General features: G+C 40.1%; 1 protein-coding gene and 1 long non-coding RNA gene across 3 annotated transcripts in view; one reads left to right on the top strand and one right to left on the bottom strand.

Annotated features, from left to right (window-relative positions):
* cdkal1 (CDK5 regulatory subunit associated protein 1-like 1) overlaps positions 1-23503 on the bottom strand; it is a 350180-nt gene that overhangs the window by 82397 nt on the left and 244280 nt on the right. The gene's annotated exons all lie outside the window — the stretch shown is intronic.
* On the top strand, positions 14767-22334 carry LOC118820123. Its single transcript, XR_005008230.1, has 3 exons — positions 14767-14865; positions 21426-21475; positions 22083-22334. It is a non-coding gene; the product is annotated as an uncharacterized LOC118820123 (long non-coding RNA).

Here is a 23503-nt window from a genome sequence, read left to right as displayed (position 1 = left end):
AACCACTTTTGGTGCCATAAATGGATTCAATGGATGGTTCTTTAAAAAGTGTTTGTGTATATATTGGAGTATAAATAAAGTTTTGAAAAATTAAAGAAATTCAACATAATGTAAAGGTTTTTAAGTGCATTCCTGATCATACACTACATATAGTTGTTGATCTCGAGTTCAGCTTTTAAAATATGTGGGTCCAGCTGGACCTTTATTTTGAAACAGAATTGAATGTGAGTGACTATGGTAAACTTGTGTAAGCATTAAACAGTATGGGGCCTCTCTATGTGTTAATATATGTTATTTATGAGATATGGCATGTTGCGTGTTGCAAAACAAGGCAGCAATCGAGTTTTCTATGTCATAGCAGAACTCTTCATATCATAATATAAACTGACAAAAACACCTACATGCAAAGTTTATGCATCTTTATGCCTTCATCTTTAACAATTAAATCATAAGCACAGTGTATGCAGACATTTCAGTCATGCTCTACTCAAATTGGCTGTCTGCATTCATCATTCTTTCAGATGACCATATGAAGAGCTGTCCTACAAAGGACATTAATGAGGTACCAACTGCCACGAAAAGATTAACTCCACGATTGATATAACAGGGGCAATCTCATGATATGGACCTTTATTGACCCCTTTCTGGCAGTGGATTGATCCAATCAAAGGCTAAGTATGGCAAATCTATTGAACTTAGTGGACAGAATATGGACAACGAGGGCACGATAACTGTGCATTCTGCACACACCACTTTCCACATTAACACAGCACACACCCATGGGTTCAGAGAACAGAGCTTGGTTAGATGGGTTGACTTTGGAATCTGTACAGATTCTGAAGGACTGTCCATTGGACAGCATGTTCCAGTCCTTTGTAGGGCAGTCTTTATTAATCCCTATCACGTAATGGGGCTGATTATGTTTCAAAACTCAGTGGTCAAAACAATTGTGAGCAGACGTGGCCTTGGATATCTTAAACATACTTTTTTTATGAAATTACATTTCATTATGCATTAATTAATGGCCATCAGTTATGTTTTTGTTGGGGTGTGCGATGGTGCCTGGCAATTTCTAAAAGAACAAATGTTAACATCAACAAATCCAATAAGTGACAAACTGGTTATGTTTGTAAAACTGGCTCTGAGGCTCTTTGTCTTCTGTCTGAGGCACGCGCAGCAGAACAAGATGAAGAGGCAATGAGTCATGAGAACAGAGCGGAAACACAGTGTGGGACTCTTTCAAGCACAATTTCCACCAGCAGAGCAGCAAGTGGCTGGTATTCACTTAAGACTGTTGTGATACTGCTAAAAACAATGCCTAAAGGGCACTCAGCATCCTCTCTCTATCTCTCTACCTCGCTCTTTCTCGCCATTTGGATTTCTTCGCTTCCACAACATATTCCAAATGGTGCCATTTAAACAGTATAAAAGGACTTACTCTGCAATCTGTGGGACATAAACAACCACTGAGATATACAAAAAACAAACAAAAATAAAACTCCAGGTGAGGCAAGTTAAAGTGAGATTTTAGAAAAAATTTAATTGGTATACACCCTTTACATAATGTGGAGGTTTTTTAAACTCCAACGTTCTTCATATTCACATATCATTTACAAAAATTCTTTAAAGAACCGTCCACTGAAATCATGGTTGTGCATTTTGACTCTTTTTATATATTCAAGTATCCCCAAGAGTTAATATACGGATAATTGGTTAACCAGTTAACATTAATGTAGGCCTGTAGGCTTACCTTTATAGGTGATGCTCACATTAGGGCACTCATATTTTATAGTAGCAAAATGTAATATACTATTCTTACTCGCACATACTTTTTTACTCATTTTACAATCCTCATAAAGCATAAAATCAACATTTCACTAAATTTATCTGAATATTTTCTCCTTCTTTCCATGATAAACTAAAACAAATATCCCAGTGTTCGAATACTGGCGGCTCAAACAGTTAATAGAATACTCATGCATATCCCTAACTGAATGGGTCTTCAAAAGTGTTTTTTCTATGGCATCACCCCAAAGAACGCCTTTTGATGCATTTATTTTTAGGAATGTAAATGTAATAAATAAATAAAACACAAAATAACATTTTTAAATTATAAATTATTATTACAAAAAGATCAATTATAGTAGATTTAATAAACATGCCTCTTGTTGTGTATACACACACAAACGTACAAACACAGACACACACTCCAGATTGGAAAGAGCAACTGTCCTCATCGTTTGGCCCTGGAAACATCGCTCTGATACATATTCATACATTCTGGGGACGCAGCCAAATCATATACCCAACTTTCTTTTTTTCCAGAAGTGCTTACGGCTATCGTTTGTAATTATGCCACAATGAACACTCCAGCAATTAGAGAGAACGAACATACACATGCATATACAAAACACACACACACTGGGCAATATCACCACGTAAAAAAAAAGAAAAACTCATATTCTCCATCTCGGCTCTAATAAAAACCATCTGTTGTGGACTTTGGGGATACAATACCTGTCAGCCACGCCTGTGTAATCCAGTGAGCCAGTCACAGCCTGATCTAGGATGCATATTTGAACAGATGTGTTTAAATTACACCGCTCTCTCTCTCGCTTTGTACGTTCACGCATGCGGCAGTCAGTACAGACGTGTATGGACTCTCGATGCGGACCAAAAGAGGAGACCGAGATGGAGGGGATGTGTGAGTGACAGAGAGGGGAAAAGAACAACAATAGAAGAGTGGAGATTCAGGGCAGGCCATATAAAAAAAATATCTCACCACAATACTTTCAAACTTTCATGATAAACAATATGTGTAACTTGGTAAAAAAGTCGAAAAAAAAGTCACAGACCGAATTTTTTTTTTAGCAAAGTAGTAGTGCCATATAAAAAGCCAACAAAAATAAAAGGACAAAATTCAATACAAAAATAAATACATAGCTTATATATATATATATATATATATATATTATATATATATATATATATATATATGAAAGAGCTGGTCTGTATGATGCCTTTGTGATGCAAGCCGTTCACTTTTTTAGAAGTACTGATGATACACGTGAAACACTAAGAAGAGCGGATTGTGACCTGACTTATTACAATAATGATTCACGACAATGTTGCCCACCCCTAGCGGAGAACTCACTCACTCTCTTCTCCCTGCTCTATCACCTGCTCTGCTCTGGGAGGCCCACTTCAAAACTCACATCAGTCTTCAGCAGCAGTTCAGAAACATGGTGTGAGTGTGTGTGTATGTGTGTGTGTCTGCGTGTGAGAGAGAGAGCAGACGGAGAAGCATCAGGCAAAAGAGTGTTCTCCGTGTGAGGTTTCTTTACCCCTCTCAGGCAGGGCAGACTTGCTAATTAAAGGAGCATATTGAGCTGTCTCTATCTATTACCTGTGGGCCTTGCACCTTAACAACGTCCAGACCATGGATGAGAGAGAGAGAGAGAGAGAGAGAGAGAGAGAGAGAGAGAGAGAGAGAGAGAGAGAGAGAGTGAGTGTGTGTGTGTGTGTGTGTGTGTGTGTGAACACTTGTTTTGCTACACTCAAGAGGACCAAATATCCTCACTAGAACACCAAAACATAAAAAGAAGGATTTGTTTTTTATCTTTTATCTTTTTTAAGCATCCTGCCTTACATGGCCTCTCTTCTCACTTTCAGACGAGATGGTTAATGTCATCTACTACCACCATGATACACACAAAACCACAAAGACCCCCCCCCACATGCACACCCTCACCTGTGCACACATAAACAGTCAAACACAAGAGCTGTCAAAATAAAACTGCTTATTTGGCATAGAAAATGTTAAAAGCTACATCTGTTGTGACTCTTTAAATGCCATAAATGATGGAACTGCATGGAAGAAAATGCCGTAAACAAAACACCAACTTATTTTGGTTATTAAATTATAGCTTAACATTTTTGGGGGGTGTTATCTCTTTAGCAAATCATTCATTGAAAAAGAAAGCAATACTACTTTATATGCTTAAAAAACAATAATTGGCAAAAATTTGAAGGCTTTAACATTAACTTTTTCCCATACTTGACTGATCAGGAAAGAGTTAAGTTCACGGTCTCAAACAGAGTTTAGACTGTGCCAGACAACTGGTTGGTTTTAAACATATTTTTCAAATATAAATAAACACAAATTTTGACCTGAAAAAACTAATTTTTTTGTGAGGGAATAAAGTTTACCGAGCTACTTACTCACACTTCACTGACATTTTAAATGCTGCTTTGCACTTCAGATGATTACCAACAAACAATACGAGTGGCTAGATTTGCTGACCGAACTGTTGTCCTGACTTGTGTTTTACCTGTCGTTAATGTTGAACTACTTTAGATGGCAGACTTTTTCAGACACTTCGACAAATATGGAGGCTTTGCAGTGTAGTAAGCTACTAATCATAGACTGAGAACAAACATATAATGCTGGTCGTTTAGCTGTTTGGCCGGGCACTGCTTCATATTGTAGACACACAATGTCTTATACTGCAACAGTGTGCACATGTGCTTTCACTCACATTCTCTCAGAGGCTTTTGCAGTAAGGAAACTGTATACACCAGCAGTGACTGGCATTGTGCTAAAGTGGTCTAGTGTGCATGAAGGTCTTGATGCTTGACCACAGTAAAGGTCACTATGGATTCCCTCCACTTGAGCTATAGTCATTTGCAATAATACAGGAAAAAATAAACAGCCTGGAGCTCCTGGACAAACTCCTCTGCTCCTGTGCTGCGGCTTCACCACCACTTCAGTGCTTCACATGACTGCCTTCAAACCAGAAAGAACAGAAAAGAAAAGGAAAGAAGACCTAAAGTCAGACTCGGGCCTCTCAGGACTCTCCCTCTCAAACACTGAGAGCTGATAAGAGAGGCCAAATGTGTTTGTTTTAGTGAACATGCAGCCTTGGAGGAGATCACTCAAGCTCTTTCGTACTTCACACACAAACCCAAGGTCGTCATCTTTTTCTTCTTCAAGAGATGAATACACACCCTGCAGCGAGAATCCCCTGAAGTCATCACTAAACTGAGGACTATTCTTCAGTCAGTAGTCTGGGAAAAATCAATAGCTTGAAATAGCATGGTATGTTTTGTTGTTTTGCTTTTTTTTGTTGTTGTTTCTTTGGCCTCTCATCTTCAATCGGGGTTTATTTCCATGCAGTGGTGGTGTTGTGCCGCATCTTTACTGATCAAAAATATGCTGTGTTCCCCGAGCGGATTGTTTATGCCGCTGTCCTGTGATGTGTTAAATGCTAAGGAGCGTTTTGATTTGTGTAATGTGTGTTCTGGCCATGTTTTCTCCCAAACAGAAACAGAACGGCACTTGTTATGTCTGTGCGAAGGACAGAGAAGGCGCGGTAGGGCAGAGAAACGCTTGTTCACACACAATTTTTTTTTCTCTTTGCTCTAAGCTCTGGCTGCTTGATGCAGTCTCTTGCCACAGCTGTTTGGCACTGTAATATTCCCATCCAACCACAGCCTTCTGGCCTCAACCCCCAACTACTCACCCACCACAGATTTAATAGGGGTGAATGAGTGTGGTGTGTGTGTGTGTGTGTGTGTAAAGGCTTGCCAGTTTGTACTTTTAAAGAAATGAGTGAGAGCATGAGCTTGACTGAGTGTGTGTCTCTGTGTGTATAAAGCGACACATGGAGGAGCCATGCTGTGTGTCACAGCCAAACCCTGAAAAGACAACAGTGGACAAGACAAGGAATCAGCTGCCGTCCAAAATCTGACAGGCTGAAATATACAAATGTAAAATATAAACAATCACATATAATCGTAGATGTGTGTGGGTGTGTGTCCACCTAGAAACACTTGTTTAGTTATACCAGTGTTATTTTCTTCTATTCTAATAAATAAATAATTATATTAAAAAAAGATAACATGATATAAAAATAATTTGCGTAATACAGGCATATATCTCAATTATCACAAAATTCAATATCATCAATTACTGGCCAAGGCTACTACCTACCTATCGGGCTCAGTCCTAAACTTCACAAATGCCACATCATGCCACCTTTGCCAAGATGGTTTCTTTGAAGCTCAGAGTGAAGCCACAGTAGATGTCTGAAAACCAGTGTGAAAACCATTACCCGACCCTCGTAATCACTAAAGCTGATCGCCTCATAAAAACCCTGGAGCTTTGTCTCATTCGCACGCCACACACGCTTCATTAGCTGCGGCACAGGGAGGATAATGGCCTAGTGTCGTCTCAAAATGGTACGACCTGCCAGGAACGTTCCATTCACTTTCAATTAGCAGAGCTGCATCAACTCTCTGATGGTAGAGCAGTACTCAAGCCATGGCAGAGTCCAGGTCAGTGTGACCAGCCGTGCAGAAAATGGGGTGTCGTCTTGGGCTGTTTCAATTTAATTTCATAACGCTTGCCGCTGGTTCAGTTTAGCTCAAATTTGCCCCCATGGAGGAGGAGAACTGTGACAGTGGATGTAGAATAATTAGGACAAGCAACGCGTGGTGACATCTTCTGGTCTTGATGATCAAGAAAAACGGTTCAAAAAGAAAACCCTCAAACACATGAGCTGTGCAAAGTACTATTTACTGCAGACAAAGGATGAATAGCAATTTTTCATCTATTATGGCAAACAAGGATCAAGAGGCTGATACGAAAAATTGAAAGTAGGAATGACTAGTACATATCAAAAGTTTGGACACACCACTTCAAACAGGTATTTTGTTGATATAATTTTTACTGTTTCTCACATTTTAGACTAACAGCAAAAAAAGTCAATTCCGTAAAATGACACATTGAGCTATGTAGTGACTGAAAATGTGTTCAACAAATCAAAACAATCTTATACTTTGGATTCTTAAAAATGGCTCCCTTTTGCCTTCTGCAGTTTTGCACATTCTTAGCATTTTCTCAAGTAGCTTTCTGAGGAGCCACCTGGGATGTTTTTCCAAACATTCTGAAGTTCCATATACTTCCATGCACTTGTTGGCCATAGCAAACATGCTTGGATGATCTGAACTGCTATAATTACAGTAACAATGGATATTATTTACATAGTTTCTCATGGAGTCTATGTACTTAAGTGGTCGGTGCTCAAAAGCTTGGTTACAAAGTGTAGAAGAGTGAATAATGGATTTCTTTCTCAAATGACATTAAGAATTGAGGACAGAACAAGCGTTTCATCAAAGCAAAGTCCCTGTTAAAGATCAAATATCTGCACTCAATCAATTCAGCAAAAAAACTGAAAGCGCTTACAGATCCCACTGGCATGAAAGCCCATCATGGACAAGGCCACGTCATTAAAAACTCACTCACATTCTAACCATGCATGACAAAGAATCTGCTATGTCCTTCTTTTGCCTAGTTTGGGGGGAGAGAAAAAAAAGAAAACTCATCTGAATTTATCACATCTTTTGCCATTTCGTTTAACACTCCCAACCCTTTGATTATGTTTTAAGTATGCAAGCTGCGTCTTCTCCGAGATGAGAGGTTTCAAAAAGAAAATCTACATCCTCAATTAGAGCCATAAGCAATGGATCTCTTTTCACTCCACTTAATCATAGTAGCCCCCCTCCTGCTTTCTCTCTCTTTCTTTCTCTCTCTCTCTCTCTCTCTCTCTCTCTCTCATCCACCCAGCAGCTGATGACTTCCATCAAACTGACTTAAAAGCAATAAGCAGAGCATTTCGCAGATTAAATGGAATGATTTATTTCTCATTACAACTAACAAAAGCTGTCCATTTCCACACACAGTGTGATCAGAGGCTGAGGGAGCTCAAAGCTCTGATTAGAAAACCCGATTTCCAGGCCGACCCACGGGACCTTATCTGGAACCAGAGGGCTCCGGCAAACGCTCATTTGCACTACTTACCAAATGATTTGGGCGAAATAAATACCACCAGGACACTTTGGCTCCAAGGCTGCAGTGCTAAAAAGATCAAACATTAAACAGAGCTGGCCAGAACTGCTTTCTACCTGACAATGGATGAAAATGTGATGTCACTTCTCTGTGCAGTCCAGAGAAGGATGGGTCTTTTGAGTCTTGATTCTTAGTGTTTCTTTCTACTCCCTCAGACTGATCATTATGGATATGAATCTGCATTCCTGGTAAGGTGTTGTTGGATGTCTGTTATACAATTAAATTTGAACTGTCATATAGCAAAATTTAGAGTTGAAACACTGATGCATTGATGCTCATTTTATCACCCTAGTGACTATGTGTGCCTTGTTAAAGGTGGAATGTTAAAGCCACTGTTGCTGAGAAGCAGAGCGGGTCTAAATCAGGAGTGGCCAATCCTGGTCCTGGTGATCTACCACCTTGCAGATCAAGGATATAAAGGCTTTCAAGGGCATCTGACTATTAGAGCCAGTTGGGTTATATCTTAATTCTACAGGGTGGTAGATCTCCAGGACAAGGACTGAACACCCCTGGTCTAAATAGTCCTGTTTGGTTGAGTATTCTGCAGTTTTGATGTCTTCACTATAATTCTAAAATGTGGAAATTAGTAATAAATAAGTAAACAATGAAAACAACAAAAAAACTTCTATGAGTAAGCAAGTCCAAACTTTGTACTGGTACTAGAGACATCTTCCATTGGCTTTTCCGCAGAAAAAGAATGCAAGAGTCCAGTAAGAGGGAGTTTACGCTCGAGTGAAAGAGAGAGAGAATCAGCGTGTGCTCTCAGGTGGTGTAAACCGGCGCAGGCAGGTGTGTTTGGGGTAGTGTTGTGTAACAGTGTAGTGTGTCAGCTCTCCCGCTCTCTTTCCCTCCACACTGTCTTCTTCCCGCGCAGATTAGACACCCTTCATTAACCTGCAGAAAAGCCCGCCAAGAGTGGAAGACTGAACTTTGATACGTGTGTGGGTGTTCTTATACTGGACCAAAAGACCTCACAATTATAGTAACTTGTTAAACACTGACCTTATTCACTGGCCCTCGCAAGTTGACCTGCATGTAATTCAGAAAAACAGTACTTTTTCCAAAAATGGAAAGGCTGAAAGAGGAAACGGTTATGGTTGGATTCAGGGTCATGGTATCAATAACTAAGTGCGCGTATATAAGCGAGTGTTAAAACCACACTGTGTTCTATGTTGTAGCTTTCCAACACTTTCCACTTTTCAACACACACTGATGAGATCTGACAACTGATCACTCGGTTTTCGAAAGTGCATTTTTTCTACTCTTGTACTTTCACCTCTGGCACCATCTGTCATTTTCACACATTCACTCCCGTCAAGTTTCTTAGTGATCTCATCCCTGTATCATTCTCCCTTTTCTTAGACATCCATAATGGACGCTGTCAATCTTCCTATGTTTTGCTGCAGCTGTATTGTCTCAAAAATACACCTGTTTGTATCCCATCATGCCATGTATTCTCCCATGTGAACAATGATTTTCTAATGCAGCTTAGGCAGTACCACAGGAAAACAGAAAAGTCATCAGAGCATCTCATGCAAGAAATGTGGATTTCTGCAGGCCGTCCATTCCATTGCATTTCTTCTCAATATTAAAGAGCCCATATGCTGCATTTTCCTTGAGGCCCACTTATGATATTTGTGTGGGTTTATACACCAAAAACAGTTATGACTAGGGTTAGGGTTAGGGTTATATATTGCATGACCATATTCCAACCTCTCTTTATCTCTTAAAATTAAACATGTAGTATTTGTTACTGTACCTTTAAGACTGATGCATGTAAATGAGCTCTGTTGGTTGGCTGCCCTGTATTGTGCCTCATTCAAAAAGCAGTCCAAGCTAAAACACCCCTCATAACTTCATGCTGAATGAACTGCTGTAGGCTATTGTGATGTCACAATAATGAATTGTTTATGCAACTCAGTTTCAAATAGGGACTGTATGGGCTGGGGAATGAAAGGTACATTTTGAAATTTTAGCTGTGTTTATGCACTATTTTAAGACCGTATATTGTGGTACAAGCAGTTTACTTCATTCACCTTATCATTGCTGACACTTCAATACTTTGCAACTCCTCTTTGTTATATCTGAAAACACCAGCTCCACTTTATGTTAATATTTCATGACAGTGGAAATATACACATGCAGTCAGTACATTACAGTAAAGTTTCAGAGGTACAAGGTTTTGTAGTGAAAGAATCTATTCCAAGTACATCTTCAATACTCCTACTGCATAAAACTGTGCCTTTCTAGCCAACTGATTCTTAGAAGCAATGTCCTCAGTACACCATGGAATGCACAGAACAAACGACACACAGGTAACGGCACTGCTTTTAAAGATAAGCAGATTACTGTTAGCGTTATCAGGGTTAACAGAGACGCAGGCGTCTAGACACTGTAAGGCTGTCACAGACCTCAACTAGTAATGACGGATGACCTCCTGCTTCAGAGTGGCCAGTCAGAGGGTGCGCACATGCACACACACACACACTCGCACATATACAGGCAACTTTCATCTCCATCACCCACTCAGATCAAAGCGCTGGGAAATATTACCCATGCCACACAAAAACATGCAGCATGGAATAGTGTGGAAACAGCCTGATCAGGGCAGACTGAACAGCAGTGAGGGCAAAAACTCACATATCTGACTCCCTTTTTATTAGCAAAAAGATAACAGAACAGACTGGAAAAAGTTACTGATTCACAAGCCTGTCATCTGTCAACTGAGACATAATAATACCACCAGCTGTTTTTCTTGACCCAGGCGGAGACTAGCAAGCCCTAGTTAAAAAGCGTTCATTTAAAGGAAAATGAACTTTTCTCACAAGAGCTTAATGTCTGTAAGACTAGTATGTAAACATTATTAACGCCACAAAACGTACCATTCATTCCCCAGTCAACTTAATTTACCAAAATTGAAGCTCCACTGCAACTTTTTTGTTAAAATTGAAAGAAGCAGCATTACTGAATCAGGAGAAAAAACATATTAAAATATGGTGTGGGTGTGTGTGCGCTGCGAGTCACCCTGAAAAGCCTGAAATAGTCAGAGATGTTGAGTCAGACTTTGTAGGAGTTTTTCACGTCTCAAAAAGAAGGTCCAGCTCGATGAGATCACAAATGCAAAAATCTACACTACATCTACATTACATTGATAAAGATATGATGACAACAGTAGATAATCTGAGGACAACCAACATTAAAAACCATCACATTTCTACCAGAGAGTCTCTAAATCCCTAAAACTTACATAGTGTAGCTTTAGGGTGCAAAAATAGCATGTTTGTGGTGTCAAGAAAAACCAATGCATTTACATACTATATATTTGCCTATTCAGCCTAAAGCACTTCAGCTCCATCCATTCCCATTGAAGTAATGAGAGCTTCAGCATAGATTCAATTGATGTACACACACAACAGCTAATCAGCAGAGAGGTCATTTATATATCTCAGTCTTACAGGCACAGTAACAAGAAGAGTTTGTTCAATCCTGCATGATTAAAAGAGGTAGAAAAATGATAATTTTAAAAATGTATTGTTTTTGGTGCATAAGGCCACACAAACGTCGTTAGAGGGCTTTAGGGGAAAAAATATCAGAAAAATGTAGGATATGTGGCCTTTAAGGTTTAACCCTGTGCGGCTGACCAAAACCGACTAAAACATCCGTGAAGAGTTGGCGGCTACAGTAATGATGCACAGATTATGTGGTTGCAAATTCACAAAGGCGGGCAGTTTTAATTTCTGGGGCTGAAAGGAAGGAAGGTGCTGGGGGGGCTGAGGCTCGCTGTTAATGCATACATACACACACACATACACATTCAGTGGAGGCATAGAGATTAATGAGCTCTTATTAAAGAGGGAATATGACAGACAGAGCAGTGGACGCGTCTGGAATACGGTGGCACTTAATGAGATGGAGACGATGCACCCAAGCTTCACAAATATTCAGAAAGAAGGAAAGGAAGAGGAGAGAAAGACTGCTCCGAGTGTGTGTGAAAACAGTTAACATTGGTAGATTCTCTCCTTGAGTGTCATTTTGTCTATAAAAAGGAGAATGTGATGTCTGTGGCAGCTCTGGATTCTTAACTAACACTGATGTCTTTGTCCCAGCTGATATTTTGACTGGGTGGACTGGAATACACATTCCATCACCAGTCAAGTATGCCAGAAAACAGAAGAGAAATAAAGAAATAATTAAGTGAGAATTCACATTTACACAATTTACTCCTTATCCCAAGTCAGCCAAAACATGGTTAGTGTCTAAAGTTTGCTTTTTTTAGTTATGCACTATAGGCTAATGTAGCTAACAACTAATGGAAGTTTATAATCACCAATTAGCATCATTACACTGATAATTATAACCTTTGACACTGTATGCTATACTGGTATTTACAAAAATATAACATACTGTTAAAGGAAAAGAAAAAAAACAGAAAACAAAACCCCTTATTTATAAAAACGCTTTAGTACATTTAGTCTTTTCCTTTAAATCCATTTAGACAGGAGGAGAGAGGTCATGCAAACATCCAAAGGCCAAGGCTGGGGCAAGCTCTCATGGGAACGGCTTATCAGGTTAATGGCACCACAGTTTCCTACTTCCTCCAGTGCGCTCTTTTCTATGACATTACGCCATGTTTCTCCACCACCTCTTTTTAATTCCTGTAATATATTCCACAGAAGCATTTAGGACTTATGCATCCTATACAAAGCTTCTCTTTGATCCACCCGGATCAATAATAGACCCATTAATTCATACAACGCATGGCATACTCTACTGCACTTTACACATCAATAAAGAGAGATAATCAGGAATGAGTCCTATATTCCCTCTGAAACACTTGCTCCCACACACACCTTGAGAAACGTGTACTGCTGAGCCACAGAACAAGCAGCTAATAGAAAATCAAAGACCTCAACTCCAGACCTTCCGCAAGTCACTGCAATTACAAGGTTGCACCCTGCAGCATGAATATACACAGGTCCACAGCACATTAAATGAAGAGAGAGAAGCCTTGTCCTTATCATCCAAACACAAAAGGGTCAATCTGGTGAAGATGTCTCTATAACAATTCCCTCTGCCTTCTGCCTTTTAACCAGCGTTGAAAGTTTTTACTCCCCCTCCTTATAATGTTTTATCAGGCACTTTGAGCTACAATTCATCAATTAAAAAAGCACTATATAAATAAACGTGTTAACTAAATTATTATTAAATTAGTTCATTACAGCAAATCAGGATCTCTTAATGAATATAAAGGTCACGCATACTGAAGGTTTAGAATTATGACTCCATCTGACATTTTGTCAAAATTGAGTTATGTAAATAAAGTTAATCATATAGTAATGACTACTGCTGCTGTGGTGAAAATCTTTGAAAATTATCATTATGGAGACTGTAGTTTTTATGTTTTATAATAAAGCTTTCTTCTTGAAAATCGCATACTAATCCAATTGCATCTGCGGTCCAATCAGTGCGGGTGATGAATGTGAGAAAATAAATCAAAATTAATTTTTTACCCATGCCGGGAAAAGCTCAGCTTTAGTTGGGATTTGTTTTATAAGGGCAGTGGAGATAATGTATTTTTTAGGCTACCAATGTTTCTCAGTGATTTCAGTCCCATCCAAATCTGTGATGTCTGGAACTTTTTACATAACTTTTTTAATATTTAGGAGGGGGATGTACCAAGAGTCAGTTCTCAACTTTGAGTAAAACAACAACTGAAAGTATCTCAGCAATTAACTCATCACTGTTTAAAGCAGCTGTAGCGATCTAATATGCAGTAAGATATGAAGACTCCAGTTACATTGCTCTTAATCTGAGAAGCAGTAACAGTGTGTTTTCTCCCTTCATTTGGCTTGTTAATTCGCTTTCTCCAGTGTTTTGAGTGTTAATGTCCTGAATGTTATCCCTAAGCTAACCAAGATTCAGGTTAGCAAACGTTAGTAAATCGGCAAGTCTACTCACAAATACATTTGTTTTTGGTCTCTGTGTTTTTCGCAATCTAGACTCTTCAGTGTTTCAAATGTAACTAGATGACAACCCACACTGGGGAAAAGTCCAAGAAATTCCATGACTTTTCCAGAGCATTTACACTCAATACCTGCACTGAACACAGTTGGTATCAGATTTAGATAACAGTCAGTTGAAGTGAAGACTGCCATCTGCTATTCAAAATATTCAACAACCTGGATACTGGAAATGTCAAAGCGTTTCAAAAGGTCAAAAGGTAAAAATATGAACCCAACATATTCTGGCAAGACACTGTGAACCTTTTGGACAACTTAATTTACAGCTGAGCAGAAGAGTAGGGCATAAATAATGTCCAAATAAACAAACAAAATGAAACCTACTCTTCTACACAGCAATGTGTCACATTAGATCTGCTGAATCTCAGGCTCCACTGAGAGTGTGCAGTGTGAGAGATGGTGTATTCCAGAGGGCCTAGCTGACTCTGAGTGTAGAGTGACTAATAAAGCCACACCAAGTCTGCTGACTTCATCAGGCCTATGAGCAAAGAGGAAAGAAGGAGTGCCCCTCTGGAGGCCCAGAGCTCAGTGGATCGGTTTCCACACTGATGTGCCATGTTACACACCCCCACACACCGCACCCATGGCCTAAGGCCTCCTCGGCTCACTTGACACCTGTAGGAGAAAAACAAGTCCGCTGTACCGCACAAGCAACACACACTACATTAGTCATCTGCACACCAAAACACACAAGATCTAATCATGCATTCAGCTGCTGAACATCTTTACTTCGACAAAATGACAGGACATGGAATTTATATGTTCTTTTGAGAGGCCAAAACTTGGCTACAGCTGCCTCTCTCCACTTTCACAGAACAACATGTATCTCAGGATCTACCGGTCACGCTGATATCACTTTGCTCTTTAAACACACCACAAGCTTCTTTTTTTTTTACTCAATCTTTGCCATTCACATGCTTCACACTTGGCTCCCAGGTGAGTTAGCACACACTCGCTACCTGTGAATGTAGACCTTTGTTCAAATTTAGAGAGACTAGCACCTTCTCATTTACCTCTTACTCCAGTGTCAATGTTGTAATGCACAATTGAGTTCAAGGCTACAAGATCTCACTCAGCAGTGTTTTTTTAATTTAATAACACCAGTGAAAACTAGCAGGAGAAAGATGTGAATTCATACTTGAGCCATGGAATGTTTTATACAGTTTCCATAGTGACTTGCTGTTATTCCTCAGTAGTAACTTGTAGGATGGTTGGCAAAGATGGAATAAGACTGCAGATGTGGATGTGGGTTTTTTTAACAGTCTGTTGGGACAATGTAAGATTTGGTTTCCTGAGGAGACAGGATATAATCAACAAAAAGTCAGTTAAGTCACTAAGACAAGAGGAGAAGACATTTATGAGGTAAAGCCTTTTATCTACACATTCAAATACAAACAAAAGTGTGAAACCTACTCTGGCCGGTCATACTATGCATTATTAACCACATAAGCCAGAAGGGCCGATAGCAGTCTGGGGACTCTAGGGCCCAGTATGGCACAGTTGGCTCAGCAGATGGCCTGTCAAGCCAGAAGTGCAAGGGAAAACAGGATGGCCCCACTGCACATGAGTCGTTTGTGCGTAGCGAGAATAGGAGCAGGCAAGAGGAAGAACCGAGGCTCAGGTGGCGAGGGGTCTGGTTGAGTGAGTGGCTCAAAACGCCTTTGGAAAATACCTGCTCATGAGGATCTAGTACCAGTGTAGGACCTCGAACTCCCAATCTTGGTGAGTGAAAGGGGAAGCACAAGGCTGATCACAGATCAGAAAAAGATGGCAGAGTGTACCAGTTCCCTGGCAGACCCGTGTCTCCAGGTGGCGGGGTGCTAGAGTGAGCAAGAGATGACTGGCACGGCCCCTCCACCACCTGGCCCTCGATGGTTCTCAGCAGTCGACCGCAGTCAAACAAAAGGCCTTGCGAGAACCATCGCAAATGGTGGTCGGACACACCATATCATACCGGGAGCCCCAAGCTATTACATCAGCGTTCCACAAAGAGGATCAGCAAAAACAATTCTGCGCTTCAAAAATAAACCAGGTCAACTGTTGTCTTCAGCAAAAAGACATTCATCTTAGTAGAATTGCTGAGACAAATGTACAACAGAGAGCCCGATATTTTGAAATTCAAAAGGTCTCCAGGGCAGTTAGTGCCAGGCTACACAAACAGAGGGGTCTGCTGGAGATCAGCCTGGTTTTGATTTAAAAAAAAAAAATAGGGGCACGGGAGGATTCTAGGGAACTAAGCCAAACAAACACGGTCCGATTCATGGCATGCTGAATGCGCCAAGCTTTGACCTGGAGCGTCACAGGATCTCAGGATAGGAACAGTGATGCATGGCTGGGTCCTGAGGTCACTGCGCCACACTCCTCTCCTAAGCTATACTCCCTTCAGGAAATGAGGCTCTGAACCCAAAACGTTCCCCCACCTCCACCCCATCCCTAATCAAAACAGTAATAAAAGCACAACAGTGTCCAGCTTTCCGGAGGCATTAAGTCTGGCATGACTTAAGGTTGCTGCACTCACTTTTACATCAGCTCAAAACAATGTTTACCAGGCATCTCAGTCTCAGAGGTTTCTGATAAGGACAGAAACCTCATACCACTTAAAGACATAGAAAGGACAACAGTCAAACAAGTAAATCAATCACTAAAATCAATATGTCACTCCCCAGCTTCCCCTTAAATGACTTCTGTACAATCCATTTTGTTACTGTTTCTCTGTCTTTAATATGCAACACCTTGTACCACTACAGCAATTTTCAAACCCAGGAACACTTCCTGAAAGGATGAGAGTGGTGGAGTTACAGCTCTCAGGAATGCAAGCTGAGGATGCAATGGTCTGTCTGTCCAAAAAGGAAAAAAAGTTAAAACATGTACCCCCACCCCAGAGGACACCATTAGTCCTTCCTCTGTTCTGAGCGCCCTTTCAGTCTGCTCACTCTGGCCACGAGCACAGGAAAGACTCCTCTACACGTGCTCTGTATGCGGAAGGGTGTACGACCGGGCTGTGCCTGGTCCATCAACGGCAGCATTACATGAGGGAGACAGAAAACTACGTGATTGTGCATTTTTCCCTTCTGTGTGTGGCAAATGGGAAAAGGGCCAAGGCTTTTATATGTCCCCTAGGAACAAGGAATGCAATGAGGCCTCAAAGTTCAACATGGAAACGAAATGTCAGTTTGGTTTCGCATCACACTTTACAGCTATTCAAGCTCAAGTTCAAAGGCCACAGGAATGTATGAGCTGAAAGAGAGGTGGTGAGACTGTAAGAGGGAAAACTGCTTGCTCTGCTTGTACCTGTCCAGTATCATATGCAAAATAAATATATTTATATTTGTTGATGCAAGTATGCAAGGAGATGCTGATAAAAGCATATAACATTGTCTAACTATAATGCCCTAAAAACAAAGTAGACTTCAGATCGCATTGAGTAGAATAGAAGGGTAAGTGCTACCTTCCCTTAAACATGTTACTTCACATTTTCTTCCAAACATCTTCATGTTGAAATGCACACCATCAATGGCTATGTGACTTGCTATGTGAAGAAAAACCAAACAATTCACACTCGGTGAAAAAGATTCTATGACTTTGGCCCTTTGAAATCCGAAGAAAATCCACAGAAAGTCAAGCAGTTAAAACAATCTGATGGTACTGTCTGTGGGTGCATATGGGTGTATTTAACAGAAGTAAAGACCCTCACAGCCAAGCCAGTCTCCCCTCACTGACACTGAGAAAACCCTCATCCCTGAGAATCTCAGCAGCTACGCTTGATCTTACACCTGCCTGAAAAACAGCACCACCATTCTCCCTCTCGATATTTTGCTCGCTCTCCTTCTTTCTCATGTGACCTCCATTATGTAAAGTGGAAGCAGAGTCTTGCCAAGTAGCACACGTGTTCTTTCAATTCATCAGCCTTCAGTATAAGGCATGATATCTACCTACAGACCCTCCAAAACCACCTCAGAGAACAAGCCAATGCACATACTACACGCTCAGAGGTCAGCAGCCTTGATGCTCGTCATTATTGTAATGGTCCAGGGCGAGGGCCAGAAAAAGGCGTCTCCTTCCTCTCCGAGGGGGGTGAACAGGGCAAAGAGGCGGCCAGTCCCTGCGTCATAGCTTTGTCTTCCATTAAACTTGCACACAAATGCTTACCCATAGGCGCTGACCAAGCATGTGTGATCTGTCTCTACGAGTCAGGTTTCACTGCTTGCTGAGGCTTTCTGAGCTCTGAATAACAGGCTTTAGCCTTGTATCAACCCTCTCAATCACTTCATTCTGTTGTGCCAGATGTTGTCCTCCTCTGCAGCCAGCAGAACTTCAGCCTGCACTTTAAGAGCTCGGAGTGACAAGGCTGGAGTATAGTTCATTTGGTGCGCTCCCTCCTGCTGCCACACATTTCTAATTGTTTCCAGTTTTCGGTTACAAATGAGACCAAGGCTTAGCTACATTCTGAGGAAACAAACGTTTGGCGAAGGACTGGTGGTTTGAAGTTTTTAGGTTTAACAGGCACCATGAGAATTAAAAGTAGGTCTGTGTCTCTGCAGCAGACATCCTCTCTTCCCACAGCTCAATCTCAAACTGACACACTTCTCTCTCTCTCTTTGTTGTACAGAAGTGCTGATACCTAAAAATGTCCACTCTGTCATTTCTTTTCCAGAAGATTAACTGATAGCTTTTCATGGTATACTGGGATGAAAATATTGCTGGAGACCAAGCAATGTTGTTTGTTGGGGCAATTTAGCATGAGGTGGTTCTGTAACTAAATGAACACAAAAACAAGCAAGACTCATGAACTTGGTCTCATTAAAACACTTCATTTACAGAGCATGTCTTTTTCTTTAAGCTACATAAACCTCTATGCACTCAGTGCTTTCACATGCAATTACACTGGCAGTAATAAAGATGCCACACATTACCAACCATTTACACATGGAGCATTTTTCACTGTATAAGTGGATGCCCATTCCCTCTGTGCTTTGACTTCCATTTAGACCCTAAATAATTCAGAGGCTCAGGAGTGGAGTAAAATAAAACCAAAACATGTTCCACTCTGAACAATGCAAAGCTGATTTAGCAATGTACATACACACACACACACACACACACACACACGCACACACACACACATATATATATATATATATACACACACATATATACACGCACGCATACATACATACACACAGTACATTTGTGAATAATACCCTTGTTGTGATGCGAACTCCCAAAAACACTCAACTCCTTCAGGTGTGTGAACTCTGAAAATTTCAAAAGAAGGCAAAGAGTCTCCAAAGCACATACTTCAAGCTACTGGCTCCAAAACATGACACTTCACAAGTTAGAACATAATGATAGGAAAACAAGCACTGCAAGTTCTTGCATAAGACGTCAAGATCTAGACAATGGCATTACTTTTGGCCTAAAAAGTTTTCCTGGTGTCTTTCCTTTGAGTACAAGTGAAACATAACAACAGTTTTCAACCCTCTGAGCTCCAATTACAATGAATTTGTAGCCCTTCAATGCAATTACAGCAGAGGTAGGTGGGATTATGTAATTATGAAAGGTACTCTAGTGGTAATATCTCAGAAAAGTTAGATAGACAGTTATGTTACGAACATGAAATTATAGTAAATACACACTTCAATAAGCCCTTGATCAAAAAAAAAAAAGAAAAACTCTATAGACTAGGTCCAACTGTGTGAATGCAATGCAATGATTCTCATATATACTGTGATCTACTGCAACTGACAATTTTTCTCACACAGCAGCTCACATCAATCTAAGGGATAGAATCTTCTCCAGAAAAAAGTGGGACTACCACGTGTTGCTTTGTTTCAGCTTTCTGCGGCCGTTTTTACATAGAATGGCCGCTGATGTGAAACCAGGCACCACGGAAGCCAATTCAGCTAGGAATGCATGAGCTTGCAACAGGGTGATTGTTTGTGAAACTGGTCCTTTATTATTTTTCTTCCTCCCATCTCCCTTCCAGTAGTGTGTCCAGGTCACCTCATGCCCTTGTTTCAAACCATATGTTTGAACCACTGAAGTCCTAGTCTTAGCAAAGCTTCTGGGAAAGGAATTCTGGGAAAGCCTAGCAGGTGAAGCACTCAGAAATCCCTAATGAAATTAACAAGAGCAGCTTAATGAGAATCTCTTTAACCGGGAGCAATTATTGCTGAGCACAAATCACAGTTCCAGCCAGACTGTTCCACTTCAGCAACATACTACTGTATGTCTGTACTACTGAACCACAGTCCATGCAGACAGGAGGTTTACAAGTTAGAGCACAACAAGAAAAGAAGGATTGGAAATTCTTGCATAAGATGTCAAGATCAACATTGTGACATTGTCAAAGCGTGTGTTTGTTGTTTTTCCTTTGTGTATGGCTGAAGTTTTCCATCTGAGGCACAGAGTCCTCAAGCAAAACATAAGAACAGTGCTGTGCAAAGTCAGAGATTGTCCATCATTTATTTAATTTCCAGTCAAAACATCTAGCTGAAGCACAAGTTATTCATTTTTCAGGAGATATTTCTGAAGAGATTAGATATCAAGGGAAAATAACTGAAAAAACAAGATTTGCGTTTCAGTTCATAAAATTATTAAATGAAAATGGGACTCCTACAACCATGAAAGACCTGACAAACCACCAAAACTGTCAGCATCAGAAAAAAAGAAAACAGTACTTAAAGCTTTCATCTTTGAGAGAGGAGAAAATCAAGCTCCAGTCTTGCTTCATATCTGAAAACATCCACAGGTGCTTCTGCCCATCCTTCCACTGTGAGAAGCACCATGAGTCTGAAAGGATGTGTAGCTGTCAAGAAGTCGTTACTGAGGACAGAATAAAGATGAAAAAGGAGAACATTTGCAAATAAAACAAAGAAGCTGCTGGTGTTTTCAGAACAGCGGACTGACCACCTTAGAATCCAGACCTCAGCATCACTGTGTTGAGGATTACTTTAGATTGTGTGAAGCAGAAAAAGCAACCAACATCTAAGACTGAACTCTGGAGGTGTGAAAAAGTATCCCTTCTTTGAAAATCTGACCGCAAACTGACAGCAACTCTCCGGAAAAGAATGGAAGCTGTAAGAAAAGCAAAGGGTGGACACACTAAATGCTGAAAAATATGATATTTAGTTGTTAAGGCTTCATTATAATTTTCAGTTAAATGTATTTTGTGTCTTTTTTTCCTGATGCTAAAAATTAATAACTCTCATTTAACAGTCATTTTGATTGCAAATCAAATAAATTAAGCATGGTCTTTGACTTTTGCTCAGAACTGTACATAACAACAAAAACATATCAGACACTTCAGCAACAACCCAAAGAAATTAACAACAACACAGCATGATGAAAGCACTGAGAAATTTTCCTCCCATTATCTCTCCTGCTTAAAAGTGACTCAGGCCTAGTGAGACAAAACTAGCAGCAAGAGAGCTACCTGTGCACACCTTATCATGTAGGCAACAAGCCACTCTTTATCTGTTTCCTGTTTTCATCAGGGCTCTGCTCCCGAAAGAAGACTTGTCCAGACACACATGGTGCGACTGAGGTAAGAGGCACACACTTCTGCTCACCATCTCTACTGTTTTCTGCTTTGCTGTCCATTCCTTCCAAACGTCAGAGAGCTCTCTTTGACAAGAGCTGCTATGACACCTGGTAAAGGGTACTAAGTCTGCTCTATATCACTTGTCATTACATAAAGTTGTTTGCACAGAACTCAAAACTTTGTGTATTTTTCCAAATTAGGATAATTCATAACAGTATTTGTTTTACACCTTCAGATTATTTTAATGAACTTGCGAGTAATATATTGATATTTAATTTTAAAGTAAAAAAGAGAAATAAAAAAAACAACTATGCGTCACTAAATGAAAAATACTGGAATTAAACGGTTTAACAAGATGACAAAATTAATCTATGGACGAGAGAAAAAACATTAAGAACTAAATGTTGTCATGATTTAGCAATTAGTATCACACATGCTCTCAATAACACCTTATAAAGAAATTAGCAGTTCTCTATTTCAGACAGATCTAAATTATTTAAGTATTCTTAATGCGTGAGTGATGGCAAGAAGGCTTAGCAAAACTGAAGCATAACTGCAATAATTTATCCAGACCATCTAAACTTGGGAATTTTTTTCTTGAAAATCACAGAAAGTGAGTGCCATCCATTCAACACAGTGGGATCCATCTGGTGACTGAAAGAAGAGAACATGTTTAGCAATGTAGTCCAACTTTCATCAGTGATTTGGGGTCATGATGGTGAAGTAAAACGATTAAATAAAGTTTTTATTCAGCTGAAGCAGAGACAGAAGAGTTGACGTTGGTCTACAAATAAAATGGCACTAGCCCTGCTCAAGAGCGCCAGACCCACAGGTCAGTAATTTCTAGAGGGGTCAAATTATCTATGGTTTAATGATCCATATGTACTGATGATATATTCAAATGTTACGTCACATCACTATTTCAGCGGTTCTGGTTTCTCACGTTTCTATATGGATACTTTCAAAAATGTTTTAAAATTTTACAGAAGTTGCTTTCACATGTACTAAAAAAAAGGTAAATTAAAAAATATACAAATAAAAAAAACAACCTCTTCACTGCATTGGTAACACGGCTGAAGCAGAATGCTCGTTTTAGTGTCATCTCTAAAAGCATAGTCACAGATTCACTAAAGACTGTAAAAATCTAATTATGTCACATTATGGAAAACTAACAAGTTGTGCTGTTTTGTTTGTTTATGCTGCTGTTTTTTTCATCAACAAATTAAAGGTTTTATGCCCCCAGAGTTGTCATTAACATATTTTCCAAATTGTGAAGGATAAACTAACAAGTTTATTCAGGGGTGTTAAATCAGAATGATTCTAAACAGAGCACTGCCTGGTAGGTGTTTTCTGCTCCAGCTTGTAGGAAAGAGAAAGCATGACCTGAAGGGGTTAAAAGACACTGGCCTGTGCAGTTGGCCCCTGAGGGCTAGAGTAGAATCCTGCTGCCAGTGACAGCTCACACCTAAAACCGGTTCCACAAACAAGAGCACTCAGCCAGACAGCAAAATGAGGGGCCACTGTGACTAACGTTAGAGTGTGAGTGTGTGGGAGGAAGTCGGGGGTTACAGGAGACCAGGAATGCGTGTATATGTGCCTATGCAAGTGAGTAATGAGTGGGAAGAGAGAGAGAGAGAGCGAGAGAGAGAGCGAGAGAGAGAGAATATAAATACCAGGAAGTAAAATGCAGAAAGTAAGAGTGCATGTTTGTGAAAGACAACAAATTAGTAAGATGTATGAGTCAGTTAATACGTGTGCAACACAAAACTAATTGTGTCTAAGTGCCTTAGCAAACAGGAACTGATTAAATAACAAGAACACACACAAATTTGTATTTATAACTTATCAGGACACAGGGTCATGTGTGTTCCATATGTATCGTATATATTTGTAAGATGAGGTGACAATATTTTCTCGCATCAAAATCACAATGCACTGCAACATGATTTTTTAAGAATATCATGGATATCATCAGTTCTTACTGACCAGTGGCAAGTTTCACTACAAAGACATCATAATTCATCCTGCTAA

This window comes from Colossoma macropomum, unplaced genomic scaffold (assembly GCF_904425465.1).
Source record: "Colossoma macropomum unplaced genomic scaffold, Colossoma_macropomum, whole genome shotgun sequence".
Classification (NCBI taxonomy): domain Eukaryota; kingdom Metazoa; phylum Chordata; class Actinopteri; order Characiformes; family Serrasalmidae; genus Colossoma; species Colossoma macropomum.
The sequence above is the reverse complement of the archived record's forward strand: the minus strand, read 5'-3'. Positions and strand labels throughout refer to the sequence as shown.